Genomic DNA, 22,003 nt, shown 5'->3' with positions numbered 1-22,003 from the left:
ATCCAAATCACAGCAGACTGAATGGCGAGACTTAGATCTGGCAGTGAGGGGCTGTTAACACTGGACCTTCTTCTGGACTGATACTTTCTAAATTAGAACAAAACAAAACATGTACCTATCTATTACATTATTTATTGTGTTTGGGGGTGGAGAGGGGAGCTGTGCACATGCCACAGGACCTGCATGGAGGTCAAAAGACAACCTGGAGGAGTCTGTCCTTTGACCATGTGGATCCCAAGGATTGAACTCAGGAGTCCAGCCTGTTGGCAAGTTTCTTTGCCTTCCGAGCCATCTAACCAATCCTGGACAAATACTCTCTATGAGTAGCAGCCTCACTAAGCCTTGACATTTGCCAACAGTTCTTTTTAATTTTTTAATGCATTCTAAGTGTGGTAATGGCATTAGGCAAATGAGGGTGGAGAAGTGGCTCTGTAGTTAAGAGTGATTACTGCTGCTCTCCCAGACAACCTGGGTTCATTTCCTAATGCCCACATAGAATGGCTCACAGCTGCCCATGATTCCAGTTGCAGGTGATGCCCTCTTTTGGCCTCTGTGGACACCAGACATGCACATGAGGCACATAAAGATACTCAGGCACACGTGTACACGTAAGTTAAAAATAAATTTTAGAAAAATTAGGGAAATGAGTCTCAAAAGGAATTCCAAACTTTTCCCTCACGGTACTCCTACTGCACTCAACCCCCAAATCAGCACCAAAGACGCTGATCTCTGTATCCTCAGCTGGGGCATTCCTGTTGTGGCCCACAGGCTACTCACAGATCCTGTTTTAATGGGGTATAAGCAAACCTGGCTTTGCTGCCCTGGGCTCCTGGGCTCACTCTTTCTTACCTCCCTTCCATTCATTTGAATGCCACGTGGGTAGAGAGGCCTCCCATTTAACAGGTGGCATTGTGCGCCTCCCTCCAGCGCTTGCTGTCCTGCATCTCTGTGTCTGTGTGCACATTTGATGGCATCCTCACAGGAATGTAAGAGTATGAAGACCACAGAGAGCTTATTTCCATGATAACTGGCTACAGGCTCACATGCTTATACGGCCGTCCTTCGGGACGATGTCCTGGAAAGTCAACATCAAAAACTCAAGTTCCAGGCAAAGTAGAAATCATGGTGATTATGGACAGTTTGGATGGGTGGATGGATGGATGATGGTGGCTTTATTTTGGTTGAATTTATGCCTGGAACATGTTGGATGCAATGAGATCAGTACAAAATACCTTCTATACCCTTCATTTTGAATGCTTGATCTAGTGAATAAGACAATAAAAATCTCTGTTTTTGGACCCTCTGAGATTTTTGTTGCAATCTATTCCACATTAAGAGTTCACTTGTCTGAAGCCAATAACCACGCTGCTGATAACCCAGAAGAATTTTTAGTTTAGCATGGACATTATTATGGATATCATCATTGTTGGCTGTGAACTGCCTGAACTCATTGAAATATAAAAATAAACCCCAACTAACTAGAACTCAGAAGTTCCAGCGATCAGCCTTGGTCCTTTGAGGACAAAGTCACAAATGACAGTAATATGTATAAAGCTTTTACATTTTGTGATGTTCTCTCCTGGGAATTTCCTGGGACGTAGGTACAACACCATGCCCAACATCCTATGGTTCTGCTTGTCTGAAGCTCTGTCTATGAAAGATAATGCCTGGGTGCAAGTTCCTCCCCTTCAAATAAAGACTAAATGTATCCATTGTGTGAGAACATGGACTAGCTGATGCTCTCCTGACAGTGTCAGCGATAACCACAGGAGGTGGGGGGAAGGTTATTAACTAGATAGCCTGTACTGTTCCTGCACGCTCCCTGACTCATTGGCTGCCCTGCCCCAATCAGAAGACTTTCACCATGAATGGTTTTCTGATTAATCTTGAATGAATTCGAGATTTGATTTCTCAAAATGCCTCATTCAGTATCGACGTCTGATGGCTATGAGTGAGCTTGCTTTTTGTCAGAAAATTTATAAAATGCAGCGATTGTTTTCGCTTCATCTTCTTATATTTTCTTTGTCATGTTTGGTTGTTATCTCTTAGAAGCCTGTTCTTTTCTAATGAGAGACAGAAAGAGATGGATCCAGAAGGGGAGGTACTTGGAGGAGTAGAAGAAGGGGAAACTGTAATCAGGATGTATCGTATATGAAAATAATCTATTTTTAATGAAAGAAAAAGAACTAAAAAAATAATTAAAAAAGAAAAGAAAATGTAGGGACTGTAAAACCTGAGAATGGGTCATTTCACTTTCATCGAGCAAGCAGTTGAGGTGACGTAGGTGATCCACTGGCTACCCACGGTATCCAAGGCACTTTGATTACTTGGCAAGCGTCCACTCCCAGCTCTGTCTCTCTCTGTGTGTATATGCTCGTTTATGAGTGCTCCCTGTGGAAGCCAGTATTAGACATGTCATCCGCTGGAGCTGAGATTAGAGGCAGTTGTGAGCTACTCACTGCGGCTGCTGGGAGCTGAACTCTAGTCCTCCGTAAGAACACAAGGACTCCTAACCACAGGCCATTTCTTCTGTCCTACACGTGTCTTCAGAGTGTGTGTCTGTACAGACAGCGGTATGGTTGGTGTTACCCTTGGAGATGTATGAACATATATTTTTTTTTCCATTTTCTCTGTTTGCTATGCAAATCTAGTTTCACCTGGTGAACTTCCTATGGACCAATCTTGCTTGTCAGTATCTCACGTCCACCCCCCACCCCAGCCTTTTGTAAAGACATTTTTTTTCCCACCTCAGACACTAATTATTAAACTGGCATGATTTGCCAGACAAACACAACTCAGTAGTGGTATTTGAGCAACAAATCAATGAGCAAATATTGATGCCACGCACATGCCACATGAGCACGACACCATCTGGGGTTCTGAACGTGATTCACGCAGGAAGACAGAGCGTCTCTGCCTTTACATGGCTCAAAGTCTAATTAGTAGAAGACTGTGGCAGAAGAGCAGAAAATAGCATGCACACTCTTAAGCCAGTTTTCGCAGTTGTTGGCGTTGTAACGTCGCCATCCATTCATGCATTGTATAATTGCTGGGTGCCTTGCCACAAACAAGGAAGGATGATGAAGGTTGGTTCATGGGGGGTATGACCTAGTCTGGTACCCCAGGAAGCTTATAGAACAAGGCTTACTATTGTTGTCCACATAGTACGATGAAACAATCATCTTAAGTAATTCATAAATGAATAAAGTAGTTACATGGACTACTTATGAGTAAACTGAACGTTTTGTTATCTGATTGCTTTCGACCTACTGGTCACCGTTAATATCTGGTTCATCTACCTCTGGATGTCTAAGTTGTGAAGTGCGTGAGGAGTGTAGCTCTGGAAGAAATCATACTAGATGTGAGAGTTCTGTTTATTGATGATGGTGATGGTTGTAGTGGTGGTGGTGGTGTTCATGAGGATGATGATCATAGGGGCTCATGTGGCCCCGGCAAGCCTCAAACTTGCTGCATAGCTGATGATGACTTTGAACTCCTGATCCTCCTGCTTCAACCCCCTGAGTGCTCAGATTACAAGAATTCCTGGCTTCTGCTTTATTTATTTATTTATTTTTTACCACATCTTCTCTTGTAGATGGTATAATGCAATTGTAGTGAAGGTTAGTGTTGATATTGGCATCTATAATTCTAAAGTTATGCTTGAAATTGCAACTTACCAGTTGAGCAAGATGATGCAAGTCACATAAGCACTACAGGCTTTTACTTACATGTCTATAGAGAACAGATTATAAGAAATCCTTATTCATTTCCCATGTGATGTGAGGGTGCAGATGAGAGAATTCATTTAAGATGAAAATATTGGGAGAGACACAAATATTAAACAGGTACCAGTTGTTAGCATTGATGGATGTAGGGGATTGATTTTTGTTAACTATTAGCTATAAGAAGACTTCCTACTCTTTTGGTTTTTCAAGACAGGGTTTTTCTGTGTAGCCCTGGCTGTCCTGGACTTGCGTTTTAGACTAGGCAAGGAGGGCCTCGAACATACAGAGATCCACTTGCCTCTGCCTCCTTAGTCCTGGGATTAAAGGTGTGCACCACCATGCCTGGCTTGGCTTTCTACCTATGAAGATAATTGTGGCTGCCCTCCAAGGTGCATTATCACTGAGGTTTAATAGTTGTGAGAAAGAGAAGTCTAGGCCCTGTCTCATATCTTTTGATCATTGGTAAAGAGATATTGTCTGTCAGTTTATAGTTCTAGAACTCTTGCAAATCAGGCTTGGGCCTAACTTTTACCATGTAAATGTGAAAGCAGGCTGTGTGCATGTCTTATTTCGGTCTCATTGAGTGAAATTTCAGCTCAACCAGTAGGAGAAATTGTTGGCTCTTTGAAGCTCATTCATCTATCCATTTGGATATCTCTTGAATGTTCGGTGAATGTTGGTTTGTTCATATGTCTTGTTCAAGGCTGTAACGGTAGTGCCTGGATCAGGGACTTGGTTAGTAAAAGGTGCACTATGGATTTTTCTCAAATCAATTGACTTTGAGGATCTTGTTTTATCTTATGTATGTTAGGAGGCACTTAGAAATATTAGTAATTAAAAAATAATGAGCTTCAAGTTCTTATTGTCCAGTAGGTGGAAGAAAAGCTACACAGTGACAATTGTGTAGCAAGCAGAATAGGGGAACTGTAATTGTGCCAAGGAACATAGGAGAAGGCAGTAGCTTCACCAAGGTGAAGGTCATAGTGATGTTTGGTACAATGTGTTCTTCCTCTAGAATAGGGGGATGTTTTAGGAGGCTAGGCGCTGAGCAAAGCAGCCGTCATTGTCATCAGAGCAGCTGTGACTATTTGAGGAGACCCAGAGACTGGATCTGCTGACTGGTAATGTTCCCTCATAGAAAGGGAGGGAGGGTATCATTTACTCTTATCTGAGATTCTGTCTGATTCACCGTAAACAATTCTGCCTTAATTGAATATGGCTTCCTGGTCTTGGAGGTGCTACAGTATATAGACTGTGGTGCGGTAACTAACGAGGAGACTCCATCCATGAAGTTGTCCATCCATTCTGGAATGAGATGTTTTGGTAGTGTGCTGTCATGGGGTCATCTGTGCTCTAGTAAGTAACTTTTCTCCCATGCTATGTGAGGAATCCCAGTAAACTTACTGGTTCTTTGTGTTAGACTTCAGTGAAAATGCACTTTGTTTTTTTGGTCTGTGCGCTGCTCAAGGAAGATGTTTGTTTATATTTCTCTAGGGAAAGAGTTCCCATAACAGGCTGTGGGAATGCTTAGTTCCTGGAAGAAAATTCACTGTAGAGAACTGAAAAAAATAATAATAAAAACTGACAAGAGAATCAACTTGTTCTTTCATTATCACTGTACAAGAAACACTCTTGCAGCAAGATGGTCATAGTGTCTCCATGCTGCTTCAAGCCTGTCCAGTCACCGGCCACCTACTCCTATGGTGTCTGTCCCTTTGAGTTCTTGTCTCCCTGGAAGTAGAGCCTCCTGGCTTGTAATAGTGATTTTTCAGATGTATGAAATCTGACTGTGAAAAACTTTCAACTCTAACTACATGTCCCAGCCAAGACAACCTTGGAACAAAAAGAGAATGCTTTCTGTGACCCACAGAAGTTGAGAAAGGCCTTCCTTTCTTCTCTCATTCTTTCAAAGCCAGATGATCTTTTAAAAATATCCTTTCCATCCTAAAATTTGGTACGTTCTTGGATCACCCTCACATACTAGGGTCCTTCTATCAAAGAATGACCTTTCAGTCAATGAAAAGTAATCTTAAAAGTCAAAACTGGAATTGAATTTGACCATGTTCCTTTTAATGTTCTTATTTTGATCTACCAGTGAGTTAGGGTTATATAGTTTTGTTTTCTTGCTCCTAGACTTAAAAAACAAACAAAAAAAGAAATAGAAGCAGTAGTGCTATCTTGTGCCAGTCAGTATCCTCCCCAGACTCACATCCCGTTTACCATCAGCCATTGTTGAAATGTTGTCTTCTCCATATTGTGTAATATTTTAGATGTTTTCCAGATTGCAAGGTGATCAAGTTCTGTTTTCTTATTTTTTTTTCCCAGCTATTTAAAACAAGGGGCCAGTCTGGGCTCAACATCAAGTAAAAAATTCAGCTCAAGAGAGCTCAGAATTGCAGAGCATAAATTTTCCTTCCCAGGGAACCAGATGATACTTAATGCTCTGCATGTAGCTGGGCCCACCAAAGTGGCTTGTGTCCCCAGTAGGATCTACACCATTGATTTTTGTAGAGTAAATCATAACAGCCTATTAACATCCCATTATGCTGTGCATAGCTCTAATAGAAAACATCTACAAGGTCAGAGATCAGAAGCAGACTTGAGGATGCACTCTTCGCAAGAGGGCTGAATGGAAAGTGAAGATGTGGAGCCAGCTTCATGGGTGTGTATTTTTATCAGAGTTTCCATGTGGGGTAGGGTAAATCTTGAAAAGACAAACCAAGGTTGCGTACAACGTGCTGCTAACTGAATCGGGAAGCAGGAGCTCATTGGACTGTTCTGTTCTCTTCTAAGGCTTTCATATTGGAGTGAGACACTCTAAGCAGAATTTCTTAACAGCTGGGGAGTGGTGATGTCTTGGGTGGATTTCTACAAAATTGTGGTGCCGGTGCTTAACAGGCAAGGAGATCTGCTGTGGATCAGGGATAGCACAATAAGCAACAGGAAGAAATGCTCCTTGCTTTTTAACTATCGTCTGGAGCCAATGAGCGATCCTTAACTGCTGTTGCACTAAGTGTGACACTTGAATAGTTTGGAAGATTCTCAATAGGATCTGGAGGACCATGCTTAGGAAAAGTAGCTCCAAATTTGAGAATTTAGTTACATCGAGAGTACAATTAGCAAGACCATTGATGTTAACTATGATCCAAATGCTGGACTAGGCTGTGAGAGCCCTCCCTTCGGACACCTCCAGTGAACCTGTATCTACAAGCCTATTAACTGTAGGCTTTAGGGTGATTCTGTAAACATCTGAAATAAATTTAAAGTAAATCTGACTTCACTTCTTGGATTAGCCATTGTTTGGGTGGAAATTGAGCAAGAAGATAAGGTGGTTTTTTTTTTTTTTTTTTTTTTTTTTTTTAGAATGCAATAGGAAGGAGTAGTCAAACAGAAGGATTATCAGGGGAAAATGGTGTCTGGAAAAAGGAGGGAAAAGATAATTTCCAGAAGGAAAGGGTGGATCAACCCTGTCACCTGTCCCAGAGAGGGCAAGGACAGATAAGCTCAGCAAATGGAGCCCTAGGGACACAAACTTAATCGGTGACCTCTGGGGAACCTATAGTGGTCCTGGGATGGGGAAGTCTGTTTGCAGGGAGGGGTTGGTGAAGAAGAATTCTTAAGTAGGTTAGGGAAGGGAATGGGGGTGAGTTACAGAAGGGACTGCCAGTTTCTACCTGTATATCCTCTAAAAATTTTCAGTCATCCCAGGCCTTAATTTTCTTGTCTCAAAAAAGGGGGGGGGGGTAATATGGTAGCCTAAATTCCTTCAGGGAGTCAAGTGAGCTAACACCACCCTATGAAGTAGATTCTTATCAGATCAAAAGCTGAGAGCTACAGTGAACACTTAATGATGGTTTAAAAGAGCAGTTGCTCCTATGTTTGTGTGTGATTGTAAGAAAATAATTCTTTTTCTATTAGCATATGAATTACTAAATGTCATTATGGTACTTTCAAGCAAAATTTATTTTAGTTAATTCTATTTCATCTTTATCTTTCCTTAGCTCAGGAAGAGATTTCCTTCCTTCCTTTTTTTCCTCCCTCCCTCTCTCTCCCTTTCTCTTCTTCTTTCTCCTTTCTTCTTCTTCTTCTTCTTCTTCTTCTTCTTCTTCTTCTTCTTCTTCTTCTTCTTCTTCTTCTTCTTCTCCTTCTCCTCCTTCTCCTCCTCCTCCTCCTCCTCCTCCTCCTCCTCCTCCTCCTCCTCCTTCTTATTTTCTCCTCCTCCTTCTTCTTATGGTCTCATTCTGTAGCTCAGGCTGGCCTGGAACTCATTATGTAGTTCAGACTAGCCTTGGACTCAAAGCAATTTTTCCCCATTGGCCTCCTGAGTGCTGGGGTTATAAGTATAAGTCACCACTTCCGCTTCTTTTTAAACTTATTTTTTTGTGACACCAAGTACAAAGTGCATTATCTTAATACAATTTAATACTGCAAAGTAGATTTGCATCTTTGTATACCCAATCTCAGAATATGGAAATTCTGAACACTACTAAACAACAATTTATAGTCCCCCTTTCATAGATTCTCACTTTCATCAACTACCATTATAGTTCTATCCCTATGTTTGAGTTTTTCACTACTTCCTGTGAATTTGAAGCACAGCATGTGTCTTGGTGGCTGGCTTATTCATATTAGCAAATTATCCTTAAGGTTCATTGATGTTATAGAATATTATCAAACTGTCTATAACATTTTGTTTAACCATTTGATAATGGGCATTTTGGTTTCTTCTATATACTGATGACTGTTATTGTGAATGATGCCCCATAATCATTGCTTACGTTATAAAGAGTAGGGGCAGTGAAAGACTGGGGCAGGAGGCTGTTGTAGACAGGTGAAGAGCACTTTGCAAGGGTCCTGCTGGGAGTCACTGAGTCACTGCAAAGCTTGGGCTCAACAGCTCGCTGGGCATGGTCCCCTCCCCTAATGGTGTCTGCTCACATCCTGGTGTTTCCAGCTTTCCCCTTGTTTAATTACTGCTTTTCCCACTCTGAAGTGATGAGAAAAGCACAGCATTGTCTTGTGTTGGTCTTCATCAGTCTTTTAAAACCTGGCTGTTTTCATTCCTCTTGGGGAAGAAGCTGTATTTAACCTGGCAGCCCCGAGAGTGAAGTTCTTCCTCTATGGAGTAGTCAGCATGTGATCGACTGTGTTCCAAAGGTTTCTTCAGATCCAGAAAAGCTCAGCTTCCAGAACAGTTTGGTACCTCAAGAGTGTACAGTAAAGCCAGCCTCGCCCCTCTATCTTAATTTACCAACCAAGCCTGCTTGAGGTATTCTTTAGCAGCTTGACTTCGAATCAACTGTGAAGAACTGGGTACAACATATACTGTCTATCCTTTCTAGATTAAACAGAAGAGGGAAGAAAAGAAGAGGGGAAAGTAGGAAAAAGTCTAAAAGAAGTTGAACTTTAGTGATCACAATGGGTTTTAAAGAAGTGGCTGTTCAGTGTTTACAGCCGATTCCCCAGGCCCAGCTGGGTGCACATTTTCTGGTCCACTCCACCATTTGGTTTTTGAGGCCAGGTCTCCTGCCATTTTCAGATCTCCTTCCCAAGTTACACTTTTGAACTTCTTAAAAACCTAGTTCTTGGGTTCCTTTAAATACAGCATCAGATACATAAAAAGTTAAAACCCACTAAAATCATGTAAAGGATACGGCCTTGCTGCCTGTGGGACCTCTAAAATGCAACCTCATCAGATTTCTCTACTATTTTTTTGGGAAAAAAATGGCAGCTATCCAGCCTGAAGTTGAGAACTGGGGACTCCTGCTAGCGCTGGCCTGACCACTGAACACAGAGCATCATATAGGCCTCTTAGTGGAGGTGTGCAGGATTCTGATGACCTCTTGTCCATATGTCTGCCACTTCAGTATTAAGAGGCTAAACACCATTTGGACATGGAATAAGATGGAAGCATTACACCCAACCTTATTTTCCTGTGAGACTGGGCGTTATTCCTCTCAAATGGTAGTGCTGTTATATTGTTATAGGCTCTTAAATGTTGGACCAACACCTAAAACAGAAGAGTGTTGAATAACTTCTCTTTTTTTTTTCATTTTTAAAATTTACTTACTTTTTATTAATTACAGTTTATTCACTTTGTATCCCAGCTGTGGCACCCTCCCTCATCCCCTCCCAATATCACCCTTCCTCCCTCTTCTCCTTCCATGCCCCTCTCTCAGTCCACTGATAGGGGAGGTCCTCCTCCCCTTCCTGACCCTAGCATATCAGGTTTCATCAGGACTGGCTGCATTGTCCTCCTCTGTAGCCTGGCAAGGCTGCTCCACCCCTCAGGGGGAGGTGATCAAAGAGCCAGCCACTGAGTTCATGTCAGAGAGAGTCCCTGTTCCCATTACTAGGGAACCCACTTGGACACTGAACTGCCATGGGCTACCTCTGTGCAGGGGTTCTAAGTTATCTCCATGGAAGGTCCTTGGTTGGAGTATCAATCTCGGAAAAGACCTCTGTGGCTAGATTTTTTTTTTTTTTTTTTGTTCTGTTGCTCTCCTTTTGGAACTTCTGTCCCCTCCAGGTATTTCTAGAATAATAACTTCAGAGATGGTGAATCCGAGCACTTGAAGATAAAGACTGGAACTCAAGAGACCAGGATTTTTTTTCAGTTTGGTTGGTTGTTTTTTGTTTGTTTTCTTTCAAGACAGGGTTTCCCCGTATAGTATTAGCTCTCCTGGACTTGCTTTGCAGAACAGCCTGGCCTCTGCCTCTACTAATTCCTAGTGCAGGAACTAAAGGCATGTGCTACCACCACCTGGCTGGTGGATGAGGTTTTTGTTTGTTTTAAAGATTTTGTTTGAATGAATGAATAAATAGTTAGATAGATAGGTAGATAGTGCTCTTACCTGCATGTACACTTGCATGTCAAAAGAGGGCATCAGATCCCAGTATAGATGTTGTGAGCCATCATGTGTTTGCTGGGAATTGAACTGAGGACCTCTGGAAGAGCAGACAGTACTCTAAACTGCTGAACTATCTCTCCATCCCTGGAGAGACTATATTTGCCCAACTTAGAGGGTTTTTTTAAAGTTCTTACTCTTGGTATTTAATGAAAGAAGAAGAGAAGGAATGGAAAAAAAATCAGAAAACAGAAAGTACTCTTGGACAGGCAAAGGAAAGGGGCAGTGGATATATTGTTTCAGGTAGTCTGGATGGGGCATGACAGTGGGAAGAGGTGGGGTTTCAAGCAAGACAAGGCAAAACCTTGTGCTCTCTTTCTTCAGCCTATGTGTGTTTTTACCTCACTGATAGTTACATAATATCAAAACATAAAGCTTTGAAAGTATACAGTATGTGGCATACACCTGTCCTCCAGAGGCTGAAGCATAAAGATTGTAACAAATTTGAGATCACTGTGTGCAGGCCAGCTTGTGGTACATTGCAAAACACTATTGCAAGAAAGTAAAAACAAACAAAAACTTCAAAATAGCAGCACACATACCCCAACAATAATATACAGGCCTCCACAGGGCAACACACACATGCACAAAACACAACAACAAATACAGAACCCCACAGACAACAGCAGGTGCACACATGTGCACGAGTGTATACACATATACAACACCAACAGCACACAATCAAAATTTTTATCTTAAAAATGTTTTTTTCATCTTTATTTTTGGCAGCCCAGTCTTGGTATTTTCTACTTACAAATAGATTACTTTCTGTCTTTTCTCCTAGTCTTTGCTTGGATTTCTTTCTCTTGCCTCAGTCTTCTTATCCTCCTTGGTGGCTGAGTTAACGATATACTGATGGTCATCTTTCCCTCCATGAATAGAACATTCCCACCTTTTCTACCATGATTCCGCTGCTCAGCTGGTTTAACTGTCCGAGAGAGCTCAGCTACTAACTAAATCCTTATCTGAAGCCAGTTTATGCAAAGCATGTAATACATAGGCCTTCATTCCATAGGAGGAATTGATCCTCAAGACATCAAGTGATGGGGGAGGGGGTTTGGGTCCTTTGACAAGTGACCCAGGAAGAGATTATTTGGGGTGCTCCTGGTGTATCTTAGGGAGATGCTTAGAGAGTAACATTTATGGCAATCTGTCAGTACAGTTTGGGTAATGGGGACAGTTTTTACAGTGTAGCATTTTCTTTTATTCAGCCCCAGAAGTCTTGATTAATGTTGAGGGCTGATGGGATGCACATGAGTTACAATGTATTTTCATGAGCCTGGTATAGAGGTTCCTGTCTGCAGGCCCTCCAGTGTGAGAGGGCATGACACAATCTCCCAGGCTGTGGTTCTCTTCAGCTAGAAAGGCAAGGAAGCCCCATGTCTCTGGAATGAATGAGCTTGACAGTTGGCTATAGTCTGATAATGTTTCCAATTTAATGGCTGGGTCTTCCATTTGTGTGTTCAGTTTAACTGCTTACTGATCCAGCTTTCATTTGGGCCTGCTAGGCCAGTTGCTAAGTCTGAAAGTTGTTAGACATTTGCTTAATGCAAACAAATGTGTTCAAGACCACCATCCTGGCCTCAGACCCCACCACATTGTAGCTGGAATAAAATCTTCAGAGTAAAGCAATGCTTCAAGACACTATGCAAGAGTGGTTTTCAACCTGTGGGTTATGACCCCTTTGGGGATTGTATAAGATATCTTTCTTAGATGTTTGCGTTATAATTTATAACGGTAGCAAAATCACAATTATGAAGCAGCAATGAAATAATTTTATGGTTGTGGAGGTACCACAACATGAAGGGCTGTATTCAAGGGTCACAACATCAGAAAGGTTGACAACCACTGCTGTAACAAACACGTAAATAAAAAATGCTGTTTACCCATCTATTTATTTGTTTAAGACAGGGTCTTATATAACATAGGATGTTTTAAAGTTTGCTATGCAGCAAAGGGTGACTTTGACTACCTGATCCTCCTACCTCTGCCTATCAGGAAGATTGATAATAAAATGAGAATGGTGTGAAGGATTTTTATCATTTCTTAGACCTTCATATTCCTATATGAAGATAAACAGGCTGAGGTACTTTATATGTATGTATTTAATTTAACTGCTAACTATCCTACAAGTCTTCAACTATTTCAGATGGTGTTTCAGGAACTTGGAGCTTTTTTTTGTATTTTCAGTCAGTATTTGCCATGTACACACACACAGACACACACACACACACACACACACACACATATATATACATATGAATGCACGTATATGTCAAATTTACCATAAAAGTGAGCATTAAATAATCACTTAGTTAAACTTGACCTTCCATGTTGATCTAAATTATCAGAAGCACCTGCTTTTTGAGTTACAGTTGCAAACACTTATTTATTAAGACACGCCACAAGTGAAGACAGCTTTTCTAAGCAGAGAAGGTACAAAAATGGCTCATTAGAATGATTAGAAAGCAGTGTTTCCTTTTGACTGGTTTCCAGCAGGAAAAGCAAGAGAGGGCTTGGTAACATTTGATCCGTGAAGTGCTTTCTGCCTCCTCCCAGCTGGCCAGGTTCTTTCAATGTGGCATTGAAGCCTTGAGTTGTTGTGACTCAACAAATGGACAACAACAAATGTTCAGCCTTCTTATTGGTGTCAAGCCCAGGAAATTGGCAAATTAGAGGAACAGGCCAAATGCATCAGCACGTTTTCCTGAGCCAAGTGTGCTGAAGGAGCAGGCAGCTGCAGGAACAGTCCTTCAGCCAGGAATGCCCCTCCTAGGCTTTGAATCTCTTGCTGTCCCAGGTTGAGACATGTTAGATTTGGGGAACCAAGGCTTTGGAGTAACAAATTGTCTCTTTCAACTCTCCAGCAACAAGAACATTTAAAAACCAAACAGAGGGAGGCACACAGGTACTTACACTTTCCCTTATAATTCCTAAATCATTCACATTAGCAGTAAAACAAACAAATGTAAGCCTGTATACAACACTGATATAAAATGTCCAGCCATAATCTATAGGAGTCTTCCACAAACACTGCCCTAAATAGTTTCCATATTGGTACTTCAGGTATAAACAGGCTGCCCCTGATTTTCAGCTTGAATTTCGTATAAATCTGAGTGAAAAATAGTCTTTCCTTCTGTCATACTGATTTGGCTTTGGTGTCTGTTAGGCTTTCTTCATAGCTCTCTTGCCCCCAGACTTCTTTAAAAGTTTGGCATAAGAATTTGGGTATGGTGCTTTATGACCCAAATCCAAGCACATGGGGCGGGGGGGCCCAAGGAGTACTCAGTGTTTGAGGCCAGCCTGGACTAATGAATGAGGCCCATCCAACCTGAAATCCAGGTGAGACCTTGTCTCAAAAACAAAAACAAAAAACAAAAAACAAACCCAGCCAAATAAATAGCTGTGTTGGAGGACTGCTACATTCTAATTGAAACTGAGGATATGTGGATCTCAGTCCAGTCAAGAATTTAATATGGGAATGAGCCATTTCCTGGTGAATCAATAAAATTAGCTTCCTGTTTCCCTGTAGACAGCCAGTGACGGGTAGAAGGGACTTTGGACTTCATTCCTTAGTCCTCTCACTGTTTTGGATCAAAATAAATTGGTGAGTCATTTTGTTTATAAATCTTTTTTTAAAACTTTTGACATAGGTCATCTTACTTTGTAACTGTGTCCGGCCTGGCTCTTGATGGTCCTTGCTGAACCTCCCAGGCTGGACTCAAACTTGCAGCAATCCTCCTGTCTCAGCCTCCAGAGTGCTGGGATTGCAGACTTGATGCCTGGCTAATCAAGCCTCCTTTTTTTTTTTTTTTTTTTTTTTTGTTGTGTGGGATTCTATGTGTCAGGCGATCATTTCTATGGATATTTTATTTAGACAGAAAAATGAAACCCAAATCTCAAACCATCATTTATAAATGCCACAAACTCCTAGGCTGTCATTTTGGCTGTGGAGTATTTTCTTCCTGGTGTGCTGTGTGTTGGCTGCATGTGTGTCTGAGAGGCAGCATTTTAAAGGCAAGACAGACTGAAGGGTGTAATTTGGTGACATTTTGCTGACTGCACTCCTTGCTGTATGTCTCATTTAAAGACTTTACTATTTTCACCATGGTCAGTTATTTCTTAACCCTATTCCAAGCATGCCTTACAATTTCTCAACTCTCTTGCACATACCGGTGGCTGAAAAGATAATCCAAGATACAAGTCACCTCTGTTATCATTACTAATTTTGTTTTTGTTCTATATGCAAATCAGTATTTAACAAGAGACACCTCTCTGAATGCCATTAAATGAGTTGTCTTTATTTTGGTCTGTGTCCTGGACCGATTTCCTGTTTTCAAATAGAAATCTAGCATTTAGCTACTGCTTTTAACTCCCTGCCTTTTAATTTTGAAGATCAAATATGGTAGGACCGTTCAGGTGGTCAAGAGGGACCTTTACTGACCTTTAATGTGGTTTGTTGGTATTATAATAAGAGGAAGAAGAAAAGAAAGGGGGAAGAGGAGGAAGATGAGGAAGAGGAGTGAGAGTAGATGAAGAGGAAGGTGAGAAGGCCATCCTATTATCTGCTTTAAGTAGCATGAGCCCTTGGAATTTCGAAAAGATCCTTTCACAGTGTGACATGGCAGCTGTCGACCTCCATTTTTAGCTCAAGGCTTCCCGCTGGCCTTCACAGCTCAGTGACTTGGGAATACAGAGTAGAGTTAGGGTGCTACTGGGCTCCAGATGCTTCAAGTCTGACAGACATCTCTGTGGTGTGCACTGCCTTGTTCTTTGGGTCTACGATCACTATTTTCCTGCCCTCCATGGTGGTCAGGGTGATTTTTACCAAGACCAGTTTCTTTCCACTTGCACGCTTGCACAGTGTCAACACTAAAGGCAAAACAGCACAAGTATGATACAAGTTTTTTGTTTTTTGTTTTTTTTTGAACAACCTGTTATCCAAATAGTAATTCTCACCACAGGTGTAGCTAAAGTCACCTGTGTGGGTGGCATGTTCATGGAGATGCATTCCTTTTGTTAAGACGAGTTATATCCACTTTATAAAAATATGGTATTGGTTAGTAGGCAGGACTTATTGTGTGTGTGTGTGTGTGTGTGTGTGTGTGTGTGTGTGTGTGCGTGTGCGTGTGCGTGCCCGCGCGTATGCTTGCTTTTCAATTCACGGTAAGCTATTGTAATATATACATTTATTTATTGTGTGTGTGTGTTTAGGCAGGTGTGAGGTCAAAGGACAACTTATGGATGTTGGTGCTTTTCTTCTTTCACTTCACTCCTAGGGATTGAGCTCTGTGGCAGATGCCTTTACCAGTGCGACATTTCTTCAGCCTGGCATTGTTCTCAGGGTGTTTCCTTGGCACATCCAGAAAGACCAAGGACTGAGTCCACGGACTGACTCGGCTTTTCGGTCTGCTTGGACAGTCTTGGGCCATCTTGTGCTGCAAGTTAAGCCAACCCCAATTCATTTCTATATTGTCAGAGAGCTCTTGGCCCTACATTGTAGGACAGATAATCTTATTAGAAAGCTCTTTAAAACCAGTCAACATTAAAAAAAAATACTTAAAAGGATGATAGCACATCCTTTTATTAAAAGGATATTTTAATTTTATTATTCTATTAGGTGTACCAGAATGGTTATTGTTTAAACGTTTTATCTTCAGTGTGTGTTCGCAGCTATCAAAAGATGTGTCCTGTCATTGTTTTTCAGATCTCTGTTCTCTGCTGGTTGTAGGCCCTGAACCTTGAGTTGAAGCAGTCATTTTGTTTTAAAGCAATTGACAGACTTCTGTAATACCACCCTTTTTTCCTAAGCTCCCCGCCCCCTTTTCCTATAAAGTATCATTTCTTTCTCCAGTCTGAGCATTAGTTGCAAACTTTTGCTGGAGTGTGAAAGGCGCCTGGTAGAGCCCCTCCTGAGGATCTGTCTTATCTGGTGGCCGGGAGACCACTGTTCTGGTATACTACTGGTACTGAGCCAGTTGCTGCTTGATAAAAGTCCAGGCTGTTGGGAAGGACCCCCGGGCTGTTGGGAAGGAGGGTGCTGATAATGACGCTGAGCTGAACCTGTAGGAGGTGTTTTCTGTCGCTCACCCTCTCACTCTGGGTATGTTCCTGGCGAAAGGGAGGCAGGCTATGTTCTTATCACTGCAGCTGCAGCATCTTCAACTCTGCTCAAGAGCACAGAGAACACAGTTTTGATAAAGACTCCCCCAGTTTCGTGCCAAGTGAGAAATCTACCCAAACATATAAATCTGACATAAACAAAGGTGTTAACAAGTCCAACTGGAGAAGGGCTCTTTTTCTTTCTGCCCATGGTGTGGAGACTCTGTAGAGGCGTGATCCTGACAAACAGGGCAGCCTCGGGTATTTCTCCTCAAGGTCGGTGGTGAGTTCTGACGCCTGACCTCTTCCCTGTGAACCAGTGACAGGTTAAGATATCCCATTGGTTATCTTTTTACTCCAGAGTTGATGAGGAAAGCTGGCCTAACACTCCTGTCAGTTACACGAATTTAAGTCATGTCCAAGTAGGTTAATGTGCTGGACACATTTCGTATGGAAAACGTAGACAAGTTCCCAAATCCTGACGAGTTCTCAGGGCTTTGCTTCTCTCATAGTCCTGGACCTTTGTTTGGAAAGATACCTTCAGACAGTTAAGCAACAGCATAGATGTAGCTAAGGCAGCAGTTCTCTACTCCTTTGGGATTTGAATGACCCTTTTGTTAGGTTTCTCACCCGGGACAAATGTCTGATGTGCCTACTTAACGAAGCGTTCCCAGGAGTCGCCTAAGACCATCCAAAGACAGATATTTACATTATGATTCACGGCAGTAAGGAATAACAGAAAAAAAAAATCACAGTTAAGAAATAGCAGCAAAAATAATCTTACCGTTTGGGGCCACCACAACGTGAGAAACTGTTTAAAGGGTCTCAGCATTAAGAAGGTTGAGAACCACTGTGCTCAGGAGTACTTTTAAGGTACGAAGTTGCCTTTCTTTGGGAATGTTGTTTCTAAGTACCTGTGCCCTGTGCTCTGTTTCAGGTGTGAATGACTGACTGATGGCCGTCCAGTGACCAGCTGGGATTTACTGCCTCATAGGGCATGCATGTATGTGATGAAGGGATATACACGAGTGACTGCAGGATTTACTTCCTTCCTGTCCCTCAAGGTTACTGAAGGGAGTGGGTTAGGGGACAACATACAATAGGACAGGCTCTACCTCAAGACAACCCTGGTCAAAACAGGAAGATGAAACTCGGGTTTCAACGGGGAGACCGCAGCTTGGGATTCTGTCTGAACACACCTCTTAATTATAAGCAGAAAAGTCTTCCTACTTTTCCATTTCCAACCCCTGCACCCCCAAGGAGATGTCTGCTGAAAGGTTCGTATGTCCATCCTATTAAAGTTATGTGGACGCTGTTTAACTGTATACCTTTTACCCATTCTCTCTTTCTTTTCCTTCAGACAAGATAGCATGTAGCCCAGACTAGCCCCACTTCCTTAAGTAGATAAGGACAACCTTCAACTTTAGATCCTCCTGCATCTATCCTGAAATACTGAGATTACAACAGCGCCCATCAGTCTAGTGGTGCTGAAGATGGAACCCAGGACTTCAAGCATGAGTGAAGCATCCTTTTAATGGAGCAACGTTCTTAGCCCTCCTTCACACTTTTCGTTTCTCAAGATTTTTATGCTGCCAGAGCAAAAAAAGAGAAACTTGATTGTTGAATTGCAGAACAAAGCTCCAATTGACAAAGGCCAGAGAATTAACAATTTAGGATGAAAGACTGTGCAAGCATTCTCTGTGCGCTGGGACTTATACCTCCTGTCCTCTGTTTCTTCCAGTCTTTTCTTTTCATTTGTATATACCTGCTCCAGTTTTCAGTTGTTAAAGTGGAATGGGGGCGGGGTCAAGTGGGCATTTTCTGTCCTGGGCTAGGGTGAAGCTCAGTGGTAGATAGACTACTATGTGGCCATAAGGCTGTGGGTTACATCTTCAGCACAAAAGAAGGGTGCACGACTTTCTTTCCTGGGTGTATTTAGTCTGAAGGATTTAGCTGGCTCTGAGAGGGCTTTTGCCAGGTGTGTGTGTGTGTGTATGTGTGTGTTCCAAGCAAGCAAGCAAATACAGGAGGACGTTTGACAGTGTTCAGGGGGACTTTGTTTCCTGTCCTGTGGTGTTCGGTGTAGGTCTTGTGCTTCATTTTCAACATTAAATCCTAGCTGCAGAATTTATTGCAAGAATCATCCTGCATTTAAAGTGTCTGCGCACCCTGAGATTGCTGTCGAGGGTGACCTCCCCCCGCTTCCCGCCCCATGGCATTGATATTGCCAACAAAGCCCTCCCCCGCAAACCAAATAATGTCTCATTTTCAGCAGTCTTCTGAATGGTACTCATCAATAACATTAGGTTTCTGAGCACTGAGTTTACACATGACATTTTTTAGGTTAAAAATATCAAGTTCACTTTCACTTTGGAGTGCCCTAGCAGTTGGCAGCAACTTCTTATATTGGAGAGTATAAAGAGGATTCAGGGAAGAGAATATAAAGAGGATGAGGAAAGAGAGTTCTATGCTCTTCCTTCTCTCCCATCTGCCTTGGGTGACTGCAGCAGCCCCATAAATTTCTGGTGCCCTTTTGAACTGACCTCCAGGTTCATGAGAGGTAAATATTGATGGCCTTGACACTGCCTGCCCCCCACCCTGGTATGCACTCTGCTCAAGAGATGGAATCTCCTCAGCTAACTGAAAGCAGGTGGACTAGAGCATCAACTCCTCTGGACACTCAGCCATCCATAATTCTGAGGCGACCTGCCCTTGTCCTGTCTCTGGCCTCAGTGCAAGGAGAATGTCATAGACAAAGGAGTCTCCAGGTGTGTGTCCATGTATTTCTTCAGCCATTCCCTTTGTATATTAGACTCCTATGAGTCTGGCCCTTAATAGGGTGGCTCCTAGGACACATAATATATAAGTGACCTCTTTTATATATCTGTACAAATTAAAAATCACAAAAGCCAGCACAACTACCAACAGGATGCAATATGATGGTTCAGGCCTTGGTTTGGTCTCTTTCAAGCAATGCAGTCTTAGGCAAATTATTTAATGTTTCTGTCTCAGTTTCCTCAATTATAAAGCTAAAATCATCACAGTACTTGCCTTGCCTTATTATTGTCATCATCATCTTCATCATCATCTCTTTTGAGTAAATGTCTCAAAATCCAGGCTGGCCTCCAGCTTTGGTGTAGTTAAGCATGACCTTGTACTCCTGATCCTCCACCTTGCAAGTGAGTCCTAAGATTTCAGGCATGCACCACCAAGTGTAAATCCTTTTCACTTTAAAATTTTTACCTAGCTGGTTTTTTTGTTTTGTTATGCTTTGTTTTAATTTGTGTGTGCGTGTGCATATGTCCTGTCTTGTGAGACAGGTCCAGGAAGGCCAAGGGCAATTTTTGGGAGTCAGTTCTCTTCATCCACCACAGATTCCAGGAATTGAAAGGCTCTCACAGCAAGAGCCTTAACCAGGTAGGCTGACCCTCCTTTTCTTTTTCTTTTCTTTCTTTCTTTCTTTCTTTCTTTCTTTCTTTCTTTCTTTCTTTCTTTCTTTTTTTTTTTTTGAAAGAACTAAAGGAGAGCCATCTGCTGTAGTAAATGTCTCTTAAATAAACATTAAGTCTTTTGAGGCTCCTGTGTCTATGAGAGCAATACAAAAAAAGCAGTAAGACCCACAGCCTAGGACCTCCTCAACGTGTGGCTTCTACATTTGGCAGCACACGCCCACACAGAAATCCTTTCGGGATGGGGGTGGGTGTGAGGAGAGAATGTGAAGACAGTGCTGAATTTTCAAAAAGGATCTAACGAGTTGGATTTTGCTGTTGGTTGTAATTTTTCTGGGTTTATGTAATGTGTGCATTAAAAAGGGAAATATAGGAATACTTGCTTGGTGGTATTGCCAGGTTTTATCAGTAGTCCGGTTTATAGACCCGATGAACTGCGGGCTGAGTCAGAGAGCAGCCCCTGCAGGGGACTGTGATAGCATTGCAAGGGCTGAGGCCAAAGTCCTTTGAGTACTTTTTAACTGAGAAGCGAGGGCATGAAGAGATAGTACTCAGCCATCTGTCTGTCAGAGCATTTATATGTATATTACCTGAGCATTTAGGCCCACCATGGAGAGAGAGGATTTAAAATGCAGAAGAAAAAAAGGGGTAAAGATGAAAATAAATTAACACGATGGAAACAACAGAGGCGTCTTTTAGAGAAAACTCAAACAGTTTTTAAAAGCAGACTTGCTAGCTGCTAGCAAAGCCCTGTGCTGCTGTCTTTTAGACAAAACCCAACACACAAAGCAGGAGCTGCAATAAGAACCTGGAACTGTTCCAGACAGGCCCAGCATTACAGGCTTTGAGTCTCAGATTCAAAGTGGAGAAATCCATTTTACAAAGTAACTTCTTACATTGATTGTTGCCTGTCAGTGTTTGATGGGTAGATCCTGAAACATTAACTGATTGAATTCTCCAGTGCTATGTGGTTGCAAGGATGGCCTCCCTGTGCTGCTCTGCTCTTTTCAATTTGTGCGTGGACACACGAGACATGCCCTAAATGAGCGGTGAGCGGAGTGGAACGTTTTGGCATCAGCTTGTTGTTTCCTGAAGAGAACCAGTGGAAAGGCGTAGAATTTAGTTGAAATATTGTTTATTGATTGCTTATGCTTTATAGCAGCTAATAAATTGTCCAGCTTCCCCCATGGCCAGTCCTCCGATTCTAGACACAGCGGGTACACAGGCATACTGTGTGGATAGTGGGTGATCATGTCAGTCTTTCTCACACTCCTGGCTCCTAGCCAGCTCTTTCCCTTTGGCACTGGTGAATGCCTTACTTCTTTTCCTGAGATAAACTACTTTGAGAGCAAAGCAACTTAAGACAGAAAGGGCTTATTCTGGCTCCTGGTTCAAGGGCACAGTCTGTGATAGCAGGGAAGTGAAGGCATCAGGAGTTAGACGCAGCTGCTCACATCACATTTACAATGAAGAAGTGGACAGTGATGAATGCCGGCTGCTGCTCAGCTCTCTTTCTCCACACTGCAGCCCAGGGGCCCAGCCACGGGGTGGGTGTGCCACCCACGGTGACGCACATCTCCCCATCTCAGTTATTGCCATCACAACAACCCCCACAGGCTTCTTGTCTCCCAGGTGATTCTACAATCTGTCAAGTTGACAATTGACACTAACCGTGGCGGGACAATCACAGTTTGTGCTTCCGCTCGAGAGTGAGAGAACCATCTAACTCTCTTAGTGAACTGTCTTGGCTGTTTTGTTTTGAAGGCTACGAGTTCCCTGTTCCACAGCTCTGTTTTATGAGAGCTCTCCTCTGCTCGGT

At 42.4% G+C, this 22,003-nt stretch overlaps 1 long non-coding RNA gene across 12 annotated transcripts in view; it reads left to right on the top strand.

Annotated features, from left to right (window-relative positions):
* Positions 1 to 22,003, top strand: part of LOC132649337 (uncharacterized) — a 414,614-nt gene that overhangs the window by 195,327 nt on the left and 197,284 nt on the right. For 11 of the 12 annotated variants that reach the window (XR_009587757.1, XR_009587758.1, XR_009587759.1 and 8 more), the window contains one exon: positions 17,673 to 18,012. This is a non-coding gene — a long non-coding RNA (uncharacterized LOC132649337). The remainder of the gene's footprint in view (positions 1 to 17,672; positions 18,013 to 22,003) is intronic. The other variant, XR_009587762.1, reaches the window with a different exon arrangement.

Source organism: Meriones unguiculatus, chromosome 19 (assembly GCF_030254825.1).
Source record: "Meriones unguiculatus strain TT.TT164.6M chromosome 19, Bangor_MerUng_6.1, whole genome shotgun sequence".
NCBI lineage: Eukaryota > Metazoa > Chordata > Mammalia > Rodentia > Muridae > Meriones > Meriones unguiculatus.
This window is presented reverse-complemented; position numbering and strand designations above follow the sequence as displayed.